General features: G+C 39.8%; 1 protein-coding gene across 3 annotated transcripts in view; it reads right to left on the bottom strand.

Annotated features, from left to right (window-relative positions):
• The window catches only part of TIAM2 (TIAM Rac1 associated GEF 2), a 170383-nt gene that overhangs the window by 142087 nt on the left and 13701 nt on the right, over positions 1–14595 (bottom strand). The window lies entirely within an intron of this gene.

The raw sequence follows: 14595 nt of genomic DNA, 5'->3' as shown, positions 1-14595 counted from the left end.
CACCTGTCCTTAAGGACACAATTCTGTCTGCTGATGCTCTGAACAGCTAGCAGGACTGGGTAAGTTTTGTCTTTCCATGAAGATCCCCTCCTGGCCTCTACACATTAACAGAAAGCATCCCATGGCATGACCTTCTGCTTCCTAGCTGTCTGTGACCAAGGGAGAGAGGCCATCTCCTTCTCATAGGTCTGGAGGCAGAGTGGCTGGTCCCCAAGTAAATTCAACCAAATAACCCTCCTGCTCCATTTCCCTTCATCCTGGAAGGTCTCCTGCAAGGTGGTGACTCAGCTCTGCATACAGGAGCAGCCCAATCCCTCTTCTAGTCACCAGAAAGTGACATTAGAAAGGCAGGCGTGGGGGAGACCAGACAGCCAGGCCAGGCAGGACAAGGAAGGAGGAGCAGGAACAGTCTTCCACAACCTAAATTACATGCTTTGTATCAGGCTTCTCCTGATACTTTGCATTATTCATTGACTTTGAAAGCTCAAGCCACCACGCAGGACACACCACAGTCCTGCAGAAAGTCTGGTACATGGACAGAAAGGATTTTTCCATTGGCCATCTTTACATCATTACATCTGCCAATGTAATACATAATCAATACGTGGTGTCAACAGAAGTCAAGCGAGAAAACTCATCCCACATCAACATGCCATTTTAAGAGCATCCAGAATAAAACCTTTGTGGGCCACTTCTCTGTTGCCACTATGCCTGCTAGTGGAGAGGGTTTTTTTTTTTCTGAAATCAGTTATTTCAAGGATATTTAATTAAGAACCTATGGAGAGAAGAAAATATGCTTATGTTACTGCAAAGGACTGAGGCCAGCAACTACGTTTTATTGAGACTTCTGACGGTCATAGACACCCATACATCAGTTTGGGGACACAGACTTAAACAGAGGGTGACTGATTGGAAAGGGACACATCAGAACTGAACCCAATCTATTTGAAATTAAATGCAAAACCACAGCTTTCCAGTGCTGATGGTGTTCAATCTGCAGAGAGCGTGAACAAGGCCCCAGCTCCAGCTTGGTAGTCTCGATTTCAAAACATTTTTGCAGTGAAGCAACTTAAGAAAACAAACATTCCTAGCCAGGCAGAGATCAGTCATAAACGTCTTCTGAAATGGAGATGAACTCCCTTATTGTGTATTTAAAGCAACACTATAAACCAGGCCATATCTATATAAAGCAACACTGTGGGCTTAAAGCAACAGTGGTATTATTCTCTGTTGGAGCTTGGACTGAACACCCCAGGAGTGACCACAAACAGTGCTACTGTTCAGGAACAGACCTGCAGATATGGGAAGCTAAGAAAGAAAAAAAAGATACGCTTGATAGAAACAGTCACTCAGGCAGAATCCATCCATTTCACAAATCTTACATTATAATGAGTATTCAATAGAAAACACAAAGGAAAAAAAAAGTTCCAAAAATAGTAATAATAAAAAGCAGTTTATTTCCTAAGTTCCTAAGCAAGACTTAAAAAAAAAAAAAAAGAAAAAAAATCAGAAAAAAAAATAGAGACGGTTTCTGTGAAATTCTCCATGAAGCTAACAAAGAAAGTCAAAAAAAGTCGTACATAGGAAGGTGAGCTGCAGATTCCCCAAAAGCTAGGCAACGTTATCCATGGATTATTGCTTACATTTGATGGCAGACACCAAATTTAACTGACATCCACACTTTACAGATACCATGTTATAAGAAATGCTTGAGAATACAGAACTTTTTAAAAGTACTTTATTTTGCCATTTCTAGCATATTACCTCAGCACCCTAGCTCCCTGGAAATCACCCACCATTAACTCCAGCTGTCAGGTAGGTCCAGGTGTAATTCACCCACTGATTAAATCTTAACTAAAATTTTATAACACAGACGCCTTAAACTGCGTAATTGTTTTAGCTTGCTCTATAGCCCCTATGTTTTTTCCAAATTAAAAGCATAAAGTTAACACCAATGATAACATTTGCACTCACACAAGTTTTAATTAAGTAGCATTTTTGTTGATGGGAGCATGCTTTTAAGACACTAAGCACATTCTCAGTGCTAAGGAACAGACATTACTGGATATCCCCATAGCCTAACAGCAGTGTATCATGACTGCTGTAGGTTGCTAGGACATCCATGGTAACATTCACCTTTGGGTGTGCAATGTGAATCAAAAAGGCCACAAAATGCCATTCTTCATCACTGCTAGTGCAGTAGATTAGTAGCAAGACTGTAAAATCAACCTAGGCATTTTTACTCAGCAGGCAATTATCCATTTGTTGCCATCCTGAGCTATTTCTTAGCCCACTAACTCAGTCAAGACTAGAAGATGGCCAGTGTTTCCTTCTCCCTGTCCACCTCACCTCCCAAATACAGGTCCTCCAGAAAAGCTCCTGGTGCCTCTCTGTTATCACAGCTTTGAAAGCAAAGATTTGTTTCAGTTACTGCAACAAAACATTCCCTCTACAGCTGTTTATACCAGTTAGCACCTCATGCTAGGAGCAGCATTTTGTGCCTTCTGAGTGAGCTAATCCTCCATAAATGGCTTAAGACAGGAAGAAGCAAGAGTCACCAATGCCATCATAAGTCTGAAAGAACAACATAAATGGGGGAGCAAGGAGCCCAGACTACATGAAGCCTTTAGACCCTGACTGGAGTGATGTTGATGCATCAGCAACCACTTCATTTCCACTCTCCTGAACGCCTCAGATCTACCCTCAGTCTTGGCATCAACCTCAAGCCATCAAACTCTGTTATCCCTATTTGTTCAATAGCTTAAAGTTAGCATGTGTTAGAGATTTTGTTTGTTTGTTTTTGTTTTTTCAACTTTCTTAAAACATCTCAGTAGCATTTTCATACTCTAATTTAATTATTTAATAGATATTAAATATATATATTTTAATAGATAGCTCCACCCCTTCTACAGAGAGCTGAACTCCTTTTGACTCCCAGAGGAGTGACTTTAAAATAACAAAAAAATTATTGGTAAAATCCTAAAACTTAACAGTCCTAGAGCCCCACAGAAAATTGGGAGAAAAACAGCTAAGACAGAAAGGTGATTTTCAAAGTTTGTTCCCAAACTTTGTGCAGCACATCCTAGGCAGTTCTGAGAGTGGTATATGGACCACACTATAAATTCTACTCTCAGCTACGTCAGAAATTATTGCATGAATGATTACAGTAGTGAATGAATGAAGTAGCAATTTCAACTGCTTTTCAATTATTGTCTCAAGTATGCTTTGGCATAAAGCTCTAGTGAATTTGGAAGACCATAAAACACCCAGATACCTTCTTCTCTGACAAAAACAGAGGCAGCTGGCACCGCAGGGCTGCCCAGCCTGGCACTTGGTACAACCGATCATATTCCTTACCCCAGGCATGCATAGAGGCTGGTGGGGTTGAAGCATGTTCTATATAGTGGGTGTATTAAAAGATTTTATCACCAAGCCTCTAACCTGCTCACACGAGCATGTGCAAATAATGATTTTTACCAACCTACCCAAGCTGGTGAATCTGGGTTAATTTCAATGGGGCTGCGAAAGGCATCTTGACTCCTCTTCTCTACTCCCTGAAGGTATAACAACTCTTTGAAGGAATGGCTGGCTAAATAAGGTTGACAAACCTCTCTAATTTCTGCAATGCATTCTTTCAAAAGCAGTTGGAGTAATTCTGTTGAAAATCTTTCCAAGAGGTTTCAGCCTGAAGCAGAAAAAACAGTGTGGAAATTTTTCATATGAATGACTGAAGGCTGGCAAGAACTAAACACAGGTGAAAATATGATATTAGAGTACAGAAGCATGCTTAAAAGTGCTTCTACCACCTCCACCTACAATGTTTTATATATAGCATTGCATAGTGCAGTTGGAAATGTTAAGGCATATGAAAACAGCTTTAAAACACTAATGTCTCCCCTTGTTGTTGTTGTTGTTTTGATACTTTACACAGGTGAAAGCAGGAGTACTGCGAATTTAGCAACATAAAAAAAGAAACTTTATCCTTTATCCTACTATAACACAAATTTTTCCCTGTTAAATGACAGCTCTGTTGCCAATCTTTATCATCCGTGGGGAAAAAAAAAAAAAAATGTCAACTCCTAAAAAGGAATTTTGAACCACGTTTCATACAGCATCTGTCACAAATCACAGCAGATCCTGCACCTACCAACCCATCCCCTCTGTGTTCCCAAACCAGGATGCACCCTACACCATCTCTGATGCTAATGGGGTTGTAGTGGGATGGGACCCTCAGCAAAAAGATGACCAAGATTGTAACTGAGCAGAGTCTCCTTCGAAGATGAATCTCTCCTCCATTCACATAAAGAGCCTGGAAGCCCAAGCTCCTAATTTAGGCACTTTAAGGAATTCCTTACTTGAAGTCAGACAAATCTGAGCCACACAGTATCTTTACTACTACTTTTTGAGCAACAACAAGAAGGAAAAACAAAAAATAAACAAAAAATAAACAAACAAAGAAACAAAAAACAGAGGGAGGGAGGGAGGGAAGGACTATTTTTCCAGTGGAAATGTAGATTAAGCAGCTGATAACAACTCTGGTAACAACTCAAAGTTATAATGAATTCCAGGATTCATTTGAGTACTCCATTCTTAAAAAACATAATAATGAAAGGCTTACATATGAAATTTAGTAGTAATAACTTTAGGGTCAAGTCCATAGTGATTTCTTTGGCAAAGCTTCCACTGACGACACTTAAATGTGATTTCAGTGGGTGTTCTGCCTGCAAAAGAACTTTGGGATTGGCCCACACTCTGTATATTTAAGTCACCCCACTCCCAGTATTATACAGCGCCAACCAGTCACAAAACCTAGCATTATTTAGACCATTTGCATGCCAGAATCTCCAATTGCAGGGTGCAAAAACCAGCAGGAAGCATTGATCATTCCCTCAGTAGCAAACAAAAATGCAATCTTTTTTACTTGGCTTTCTTATGATATCATTTGCCTTCTATAATGGCAATTGCTTTTTTTAAAACGTGGATTTGCACAGTGTTCAATTTGCCAGTTTCCCCATATAGATGTATATTTACTGAAATAGCCACTCACAAAATCCAAAGCCCAAGGGTGGAGACCTAAAAATAAATGTATGTACTTTAAGATCTTTTATATCCATACATGATAAGAAATCTGGTTCTCTTCTGGTGAGCCATAAAAGAGGAAAAATGGGAAAACCACAAACAAGCAAACAGAAAATAAAAATCTCTATCTTTTGCCCTACCCCTTCAAAATTGTATGGATACTACAATGCAACCACTTGGCTAAATGTTTCAAATGTTGGTTTTTCAAAGTATTTAGCCATATAAACTATCGTTTTATTTCTGTTGGCTTCAGATGCTCCATACGCTTATGAGTTTTTCCTTACATCTTATTATTCAAAAACAAAAAATATCAGCCAACATTGCCGTTATGGAGCAAGAAAAACCTAAGTACCGTTTTCCAGTTAACTCTTCTGTATCCTCCTTGAAGTGAAATCAGCAGCAAGAATTGCAGGCCAGGTTTTTCTAATCATTACACCTAATTACTACCATTTAGTATTTCATTTCCCAAGTAGTTCCATAGAAAAGTCTACACAGTTACAAGGCAAGCTCAAGTTACAAGAGTGGTAGAGCACACACTATAAAAATTTATAATTTACAGCAAAATGTGAAGCAAAAACAATAAGCAGTAGTGGGCGATGCTTACAGGCCTACTGAATGCTGCAATCCTAGAAATATTTCAAACAGCATTTCTCTTTTTAATTTAGAAGACTTAAGTCAGATTTGATACTGGATTTCTCACATTCCATATTAAACTATTGCAGTGAATACAGTCTTCATCAGTAATTCTATGCTGTACTTTTAAGCTATTATATAAGGAAATTTTATAACCATAACCTTCTTAATCTTGTGAGTTTTTTTTTCTCTGCTCTGAGATATTAATGACTAATCAAGCTGTTCCGTATTTTCCCCTTGTTTAACCTCACACCCGAATGATGAGTTTGTCACCTATCTGTTCCCACAGCACGTTAACAACTTCACAGCCAGCAGTTGTCATTGGCTGTCTAAGCGAGTCAACGAAGAGGCTGCTTCCAACACAAACCACTCTAAGGGGAACAGAGACACTACAAAGCACTGAGGTTTGCTCCCTTAAATACCATGCATGCTCTATTTGCAAGTTTTTCCCTTCTTTCCCCTCAATCTTCCTTCCTCTTGCATTCTCCAGAAGCAGAAGAGCCGGCCAGGAGGAACTTGCCATGACTCGGGACAGAAAGGCACTTTCACTTGCAGGCACCTCAGTTTCTCCAGCTGAGCCGAGGAACAAACTCAGCAACACAGCAGTGAACATTTGCACACCACTGGTTTTCAGGAGGAGCACTGCCCCTCCCAGCAGTTCCTGGATTAAGCCCAGCGTTCAAACTACAAAAATATAAGCTTATGAGTTGACTCATTAGTCAGAGAAATGCGATGTCTTCCAATGTTAAGGAATGTGACAATAACAGCAAATCTCACCTTGCTTGATAAATGGCAGGCATTTCTCCATATAAGGTGAAAAATGTGCTAGAGCTGCTCACGCAGCACTGTTAATTCTTTGCCTGTTCTTAATATGCAAGAATATAAATGAATGTATAAATCAATTTTGGAAGCAAACCTAGGAAGTCCGTTTTGCTTGCTGATAGCTATAAACCATCCAAACCACGCTCAGCACACGAGGAATGTTGAACTTAACCATTTAATCCCTTTTAAGCACAGAGCACATTTGAGCTTGGTATGAACATCTCTCTAGCGCCGAACTGAATGTAAATCTGAAAGGTCCTGGACTTTTTCAACCTCTAAATTCCCCTTCTAGTTCACCATTCCCTGGTATTCCCTTGCATTCCTGCCCCTGACTGACAGCCTTGTGGCCGGCAGTGCATCCAGGATGTGAGGACATCAAGGGAAAGCTGGCAGCCCAACAAAACCATTGGCCCTTCACTCTGTGCATCCTCTGGCCTGAGCACCAGGGCTGCAAGGTATCAGCACAGGGCCATTGATGCTACTTTATCTCTTATCGTCTCTGCTCTTATTGTCTAATAATCTCTGAAGTAGCAACATTTTTGTTAAGGAGCATTTATGAAGTTGTTTGTGCATTACAAAAAGATTGCAGACATCACTCACTGATGGAGAGAGACTAATGGAAAAACTTCTGTTGATTTTTATGGGCTCTATACCGGGCTGTGATGGCAAAGAAAAACTACTTTATATGACCCCTTTTGCACAAAGCATGATAAGGCACCTGCAAAAAATCTCTTAGGCCTGGCAATGAAATCCAATTTGTTTTGAAATTAGATCTAAGCCCTGGTCCCCCCCATTTCTTTGTTTTCACACATGTTATCAACACCCCTCAAGTCATCACAATGATCTGACAAATCACCTAATGAACCAGCTGGTACACCAATGGACATTTTTCGTAGGAATGAAATGTCAATCGCCAATTGACCACTGTTTTCATAGGTGGGATGTAGCAGACTACGACTGACACCTGTCAAGATGATGGTTTCCTCTTTAGAGAGGGTCTGGAAAACGAAGGATAGCACAGAGGTAACCAGAAAGTTTGCTCACATTTCTTCAGCTATTGATTTAATGGTTAAGAAGAGATGTCAATGACTTCCTGAAGAGTCCATCAGCAAATAAAAGGCCATAAGCACACCTGACAATAGAAGGGTAGAAGAGGAAACTCATGAGAAAAAAAAAAATACAAAAACACAGGGATCTTTCAGAGAAGACTCAAAGCTGATGCAATTATCATGGGACAGATTTCTCAAAATCAAGCTGGAAACATGGAGAGAAAACAAAAGGATGAATAGAATTAAATGCTTTAAGAAAATCCTGAAATCCATTAAACACACCACAGAAGCTGTACTCTAGCAGTCAGTGACTTCTATGAGAAGAGAGGCACAGAGGGGAAGCTTCCACATACTGTACATATACCTACAAAATGTGAGTGTATGCACAAAAATAGACAGAAGGAAAAAAAGATACTTAACAACTTTCTTTAACTTTGATGAAATGACATAGCAAATTTTGATTTGATTATTTTAGTCCCCGAAATTTCTTTACATCAAAGATCAGGTGACTGCTTCAAATTGCCAATACCTTCCTGGTTTATCTTCATTCAACCAGAAAATGTAATGTGTCCTGCTGAAAAAACAGCACAGGCTGCTTTATTGCTACTGCAAATGTAATACTCTATTGCATAGACTGCATCAAATACTTAACAGCCAGAAGGAGAACATGGGCTGGAAAGGAGAAACAGGTATTTAGAACACGTTAAATGTCTCAAACAGAGATGAAAAGCACAATTAGCACATTAAGTATTTCACACATCTTTTCTTATTGCCCTGTAAGGTTCAGGTTGGAGTTCAGCAAAGAGAGTGCAACAATGCTGCAATGTCATGGCTATTAAGAAACGCAACAGAGAGGAATGACTAGCTATGGCAACTTCTTCTGATTTTTTTGAGGTTTCTCTCCATCTGTTAACCAAAATCCAACACCTTGTCATTGTTCTTCCACTTCTCTTGTAAAGCTTTTCTTGTCTTATCCAAAGGAACAGCTTCGCAGTACCCTGACACACAAAAATCCTAGAACTGAGGGTGCTGAAAATGAAGAAAATTATTAATGTGAATTTACCAGGTCATTTAACTTCATTCATTTCAGGTGAATTTCAACATTTAATCACTTCTAATTATTAAAATACACAATCAATTGTACTCTGAATGGCAAGTTATTATTGAAGAGATTACTCTGTTACTTGTCCAGTAATAAAATAGTTTCTGAGATGTAACTTGCAGAACTCCAATTGAGGAAGAGATAAGAAATCCACCAAACCCCTTGAAACAAAACAAAAAAATCCCAACCTTATTGACATAATCATTCAACATATACTTCATAACCTGTCTTTAATGACATTTATGAAGCAGTAAGAGTGAACTTCAGCATTAATTACATAGTTAATTCAGCTATTTGACCCCTCTAGGAAAAGCAAATAAATAATACAAGAGAAACCTGTTAAAAATAATATACTAATAACATCAACAACCACCACCAGGGGTACTGTACTAGACCCCTTTCCAAATAGTTGCAAAATTGATTTTAATACAAACATAATCACTATCTTGGTGGTTTCAAAGAATCATAAAATGGCATGCAGCTTTAACAAAATATCAAAAATACATCCACAATTGAGAAAAGAAAGGATGTATCAGAAAAGCTTAATGGAACAGATGTACAGCTTTGGAAGAACAGTATGTTTAATAAATTTCTGCGAAAAAAGAAACCAAGAAGGTCTCTACACTAATTACAACACTTACTTGCCTGCAGAAGTACAAAACAAAACAATAAACAGCACCAACAAAACACTTGAGGTGAAACACGTTTCTTTTTGCAAGTATAAAACATAAAGGGACTCAGTTAACTGGATAACAAGCTAATATTCTGCAGTCACATGGGCTTTAAGCCAGCACGGTTAGTGAACACAGACATAATCCCAGGCACACGTCTTCTACCACCTAAAACACTGACAATAATTGCATACTTGTAGCTGGGTATATACTAAGCTCACTGGAACAGCCAACCATTTCACTCAGTTGTAGCTGCTAGTATAATTAAAAATATTAAAAAAAAAAAAAACAAAAACAAAAAAAACAGTCACAGTGGACAGTCAGAGAGTGTCAGTACTCATTTGCTGAAAGATGAACAACAAAAAGTTTTTGCACCAGTGAGAGCTCCAGGAAACCACCAGCCTGCCTTTAGACCCATGACCTAGAGGTGAAGGCATCCTTGCCTATTCCTGATCAGTCAGGGCACAAAATTCTCACCCACTAAAAAACTGCTCCAGAGGTTTCTAGCTGTCAGAGATTCTGTTTTGTGGCGTCCCACATGTAGCACCTATTGCCTTGCTCTGTAAGCAAGTATAGCCCGTGACCAGCTACCAGGCAGCAAGCCCTGCAGTGATAAACATCTGGATTTTAGGAGCCAAGTTCCTCTGCTTGCTGTGTTCTGTGAAAGGTGGAGGGAGGGGGAACACCACAGGAGAATTAACTCCAAACATTATTTAATCATTACAGAATGATGCTTTAAGCATGTTTACAGTCATTCACATCTAAGGCTTTTTCTCATTTCCTGGAACCTTATCTAATGTGAATTCCATACGGAAGTTTTTAGTGGTATATGAAGATGCATGCAAACTAACCATACTCCAAATCATTCAGATAAAATAAAATAGTAAGTCAAACAGTGAAGAAACTAGGGCTGTCAAATTATATCTGAAAAAAAAAAAAAAAAAAAATCTGACCTTTTTGTACAAACTTACTCTTAAAGAAACTATTATACATCCTTAATTCAGATGATAACTCTGATGTGGCTAAGAACAACCATGCTTACAGTTGTCTCTCTTTTTATAGACAGAATGCCTATTATCCATGTGATAGCAGAGAGCTCACATGGCTAACCACCAGCTTAGAGCTTTTCAGGGTTTAGAACTTAAACTTTGGAGATTAGGGATTCTGCTCCAAAAACAGCTGAGAAGAGCAGCAGGAACCAGGACATGACAAAGCAGAAAGGACTTCTGCTGTACGTTGATGGATAATGTCTCCCCCAAAAACTTACCCTGTGAACTTCTGAGGATGCCATTTAATCATTCCTGCTTTTATTCTGCACGATTTTAAATATCAAATATACCTATAGGTATTAAAAGTGTGTATTGATAGTGCATATGAGAATACATACAATAATTTATATATACTTATCATGCCAATAATGCATGGGAAAAAAAAAACAAACAAACAAACAACACTTAAAACAACCATGACTAAATGATCATGAATACCTCACTCCACAATACTAAGTTCAAAATGATAAATGATGCATTACAATTCCAGCCTCTATTAACAAGCAACTTCAACTCCAGTAATTCCACAAAGAAATCCTTAGAAAGGAATGGAAAAAAAAATGTCAGCAAAATATAAAAGTTCCTCATAAAAAGATCTTTGGCTGAGGAAAATAGCTGCACAGTAAGAACCTCCTATCTCAAGAGGATGTAGAGGATACAAGTGAACTAAAAGCTAACGTAAGAGCTCCCATCCTGAGATCCAAAAACAGTTAGCTCTACATAGTTTCTTGAAGTATTTACCAAACACGTATTATTTGTGAAACGGCCTTCCCTATAACACAGAAGTCCCACTGTTACTCGAAATATTACAAGAAATAAAAACAATGTCAGTATGTGGAGCACAGGAAATAAAAAACTGTTCCAAAACAAAATAAATTATTTAAGAAGAAACAAAATGTTCAGATGTGCTTACTAGTCAAGCACAGTTCAGAAACTGGAAAAATATTTTATTGTAATCTTGTGAAGGAAAAAAAAAAAGTAGCAGAAGATAAGTATTTTAAATAACCCAGACACTTTTTGTGATGACTCAGCCCTTACTGCGACTTTTTATAGCTGACAGGCTGAATATTTTAATTTCTATGCCAGTTTTACACAGGCAAGTAGTAGCCACTGATTAAGAGATAGCTTAGTCTGAATCCAATGGATGGCGATTCATATCTCCCCTCCCGTACAGCTCTGAGCCAACATTCATAAAGCCATAAAGTACAGGGAAGGAAAAGTAATTGACTAAAAGCAAATTTTAAAGCATTGATAAAAGGGTGCTCAAAGTCACCCTTTAAACTTGTTCTTGGCCTACAATGCACACCACCATTTACAACAAAGGGTTTAGCAAATGGTTTGTCGTTATTGGCCTCAGGTGACACACTTTTCACAAGGATAAGTGTGCACGTGGAGATCTTGCAGGACACATTTTCACATAAAAATGTTGGCTCCAAGATGTTACAGTGACAATTCATCACAGATATTTGCGTCCCAAGCACTATACCAACAAAACCCCAAACGTTTTATAGTCCTAAGCCCCCTTGTGTATCATTCCAGGAAACATTTCATCATAACAAAATTGCTGACAACCAAATATTGCAGGCAATCCTAATCCCGCCAGTGAAGGACCATCTCCCAGCAGTACAGGTTCTGATGTTCTGCGTAGCCTAAATTTGAGCATCTCTAGGGGCAGGGATCTCACTGTTTCCCAGAAGAAATGTTCTACTATTTATGAGATCTGACTGCGAAAATATTCTTCCTTTTATTCAGATGAAATTTACTGCTCCCAATTTTTACCATTTATAATCCCTCGCAGCATTTTAAGTAAGTCTTTTCTGCATAAAACTGACAGCTTTCATGTATGCAAACTATTACAAACTATTACAGCAGCCCTCTGCCGTTTATTCCATGTACAGAACTTAATTCACTCTGCTTGAATTAGATTTCAGTATTCAACCATTTGTTATGCTTCTACGAACTCTCTCCAAAACACAAACCATGTCCTCAACACCATAATTTTTTGGACCCCTGTGAACTGCCTGATAGCTCTCACATGCCTTCCCACTGCTGTGGCTCCCACACCTGGATGCAGGTATCCAGATGCAGCCCCACCACAGCTGCGATGGACAAGCAGTGTTACTCACATCCTCATCTCTGCAACTCAACTTGTGGTGGTCAGATTGCATGGCCATAAAACACCATTTTGCCATGCAAGAATATTCTATGGCTACAGCCACCACTGCCATCCCACTGCATCTGCTCCTGTCTCCTCCACTTATTCTCAATTTCAGAAACACGCCTCAAATTCATCTCTGCCTCCTAAGCCTTTCGATCATCCTGAGGATCTGCAGAGCATCTTGAACTGTTTACAAGTACCAATCTCACTCCTCCTCTGTGCCCAGAGCAATCTGCTTTTGAAGAATGCCTGCTGGATTGCTGGAGATCATTAGGCATGGCCCTCCCCTGCCAGCGTGGAGGGCAAACGCTGGCAACTGCTGGGGTCACGCACAACGGCACTCCCAAAACGTCATTCAAAGCCCTCACCAACGCCGCAGAATTAGTAAAATCTTTTCCATCACCAGTGGTAACGGACAGAATCCATGGCAGCAAAAGGATCTGTGGCTTTATAATACGCTACTCAAAATATCTGCTGATGGTCATAAGACAGAAAGAGTAAGCCAAAAAAACTGTATGATGTAGTCAGTTGGCAACTGGGGAAAATCACATACAAAATGAAATGTGTTCAGTGCTGTAAAAGCAGGGCTGTGGGAAATTGTTGGTTCTCCATATAAGGATCCAATATTTTTTCAATTTGCCAGCATAGCATAAAGCATATAAAATCTTAAAATAAAATTCTAAATGTTAAACATGAAGAACGCTTTTTGCAGTATTTCTTAAGAATGTTAATTCTGCATACCCATGAGTCTCGATTTTACAATTTGTAGCCAACCTAAATGAAAAATGAGGATTTTTAACTTCTCCATATAAAAAGTCAGCCACCTTTTTAATTGAGAGTTAGAAAAGCATAATTGAAAATTACTAACCTCAACATAGTCATTAGTGACAAACCCTAACCCCAGTTAAACGCAGCCCTAATAGGATTAAAGCAGCATGCAGGATGATGTATGCAGCCCTGGTATGCACGAAAAGCTGAAGAAAAATCTGGATCCATTTGTAGAGCAGCAATCAGAAGGCAGCTTGGTTGGTGCCTGAGGTGCACATGCACCCGCCACAGCACCTCCCTGCCTTCCTGGAGCTGCAGATGCTGCTGTGGAGGCACCACCACAGGAAAAGCCGAGCACACCTGGGTGGATTTAAGAGTGCCAACATGCCCACCCTCATCTGTCTGCTGCATATAACCTGGGTTTGCACACACCAGCTGGAAGGGGCAACTCGACCAGTCTTCCCAGGCCCTTTGCACAACCATGCTGGCAGCACAGCTCTGACACTCCATGCACTGGCTTCCCCTTCCACATCATTCAGCATCCACCCATCCACAAAGGTCTTCAGCTTGTGAGCGAGCTGTTTTGACCACCACAGCTACAGATTTGCACCCACAGGTATGCCGGACCCAGGCTAAGCTTCAGGGTCTCCAAGTCCTTCAGTGGGCATCAAAACTGTCTAACGTGAGACTTCCTATTGATCACATGCCACTGGCTACACATCTAAGGAGGCTCAGGAGGGTAAATAATTTTTTCCCAAGTCAATTGTAAATTGGCTTCCTAAATTGTCTCCAGATCCTTTCCAGACAGCAGAATGGAAATAATTAGAGGTGGTTGGAAAATGGAATTTTTGTCCTGCGGGGAAAGTCTGATAGTCCTGTGCTTATTTTTATCCTGACACAGGCTAGAGTGAAAAAGCCTTAAAATATTTAATAGAGCGAAATATGGCAAGGTATTCTGATATACTGAAACACTAACATGAAAATATTTTGACCCATTTTGCCGCTAGACAAGAGGTCAAACAGAAACCATTTTAAGCTGAATTATCACCATGCCAGCCAGGGAAGGATGGGCGAGGTAGAAGAGCTGGCAGGCGTTACGGCACAAAACTGCTCCAGAGTGACCAGGGATGGGAAACATGAGGCCATGGTGGATGCAAAGAAGCAATGGGAGAAGGCAGCAACAAAGTGCTCAACACTTGGGTGAGACCTGGTCTAGGCCAGTGGTTACACCAGGAGCACCAACAGGCATGAGGGAATACATGAA

The sequence above is a fragment of the Anas acuta genome, chromosome 3 (assembly GCF_963932015.1).
Source record: "Anas acuta chromosome 3, bAnaAcu1.1, whole genome shotgun sequence".
Lineage (NCBI taxonomy): Eukaryota > Metazoa > Chordata > Aves > Anseriformes > Anatidae > Anas > Anas acuta.
Note: the sequence above shows the minus strand (reverse complement) of the source record. Positions and strands in the feature narration are given on the sequence as shown.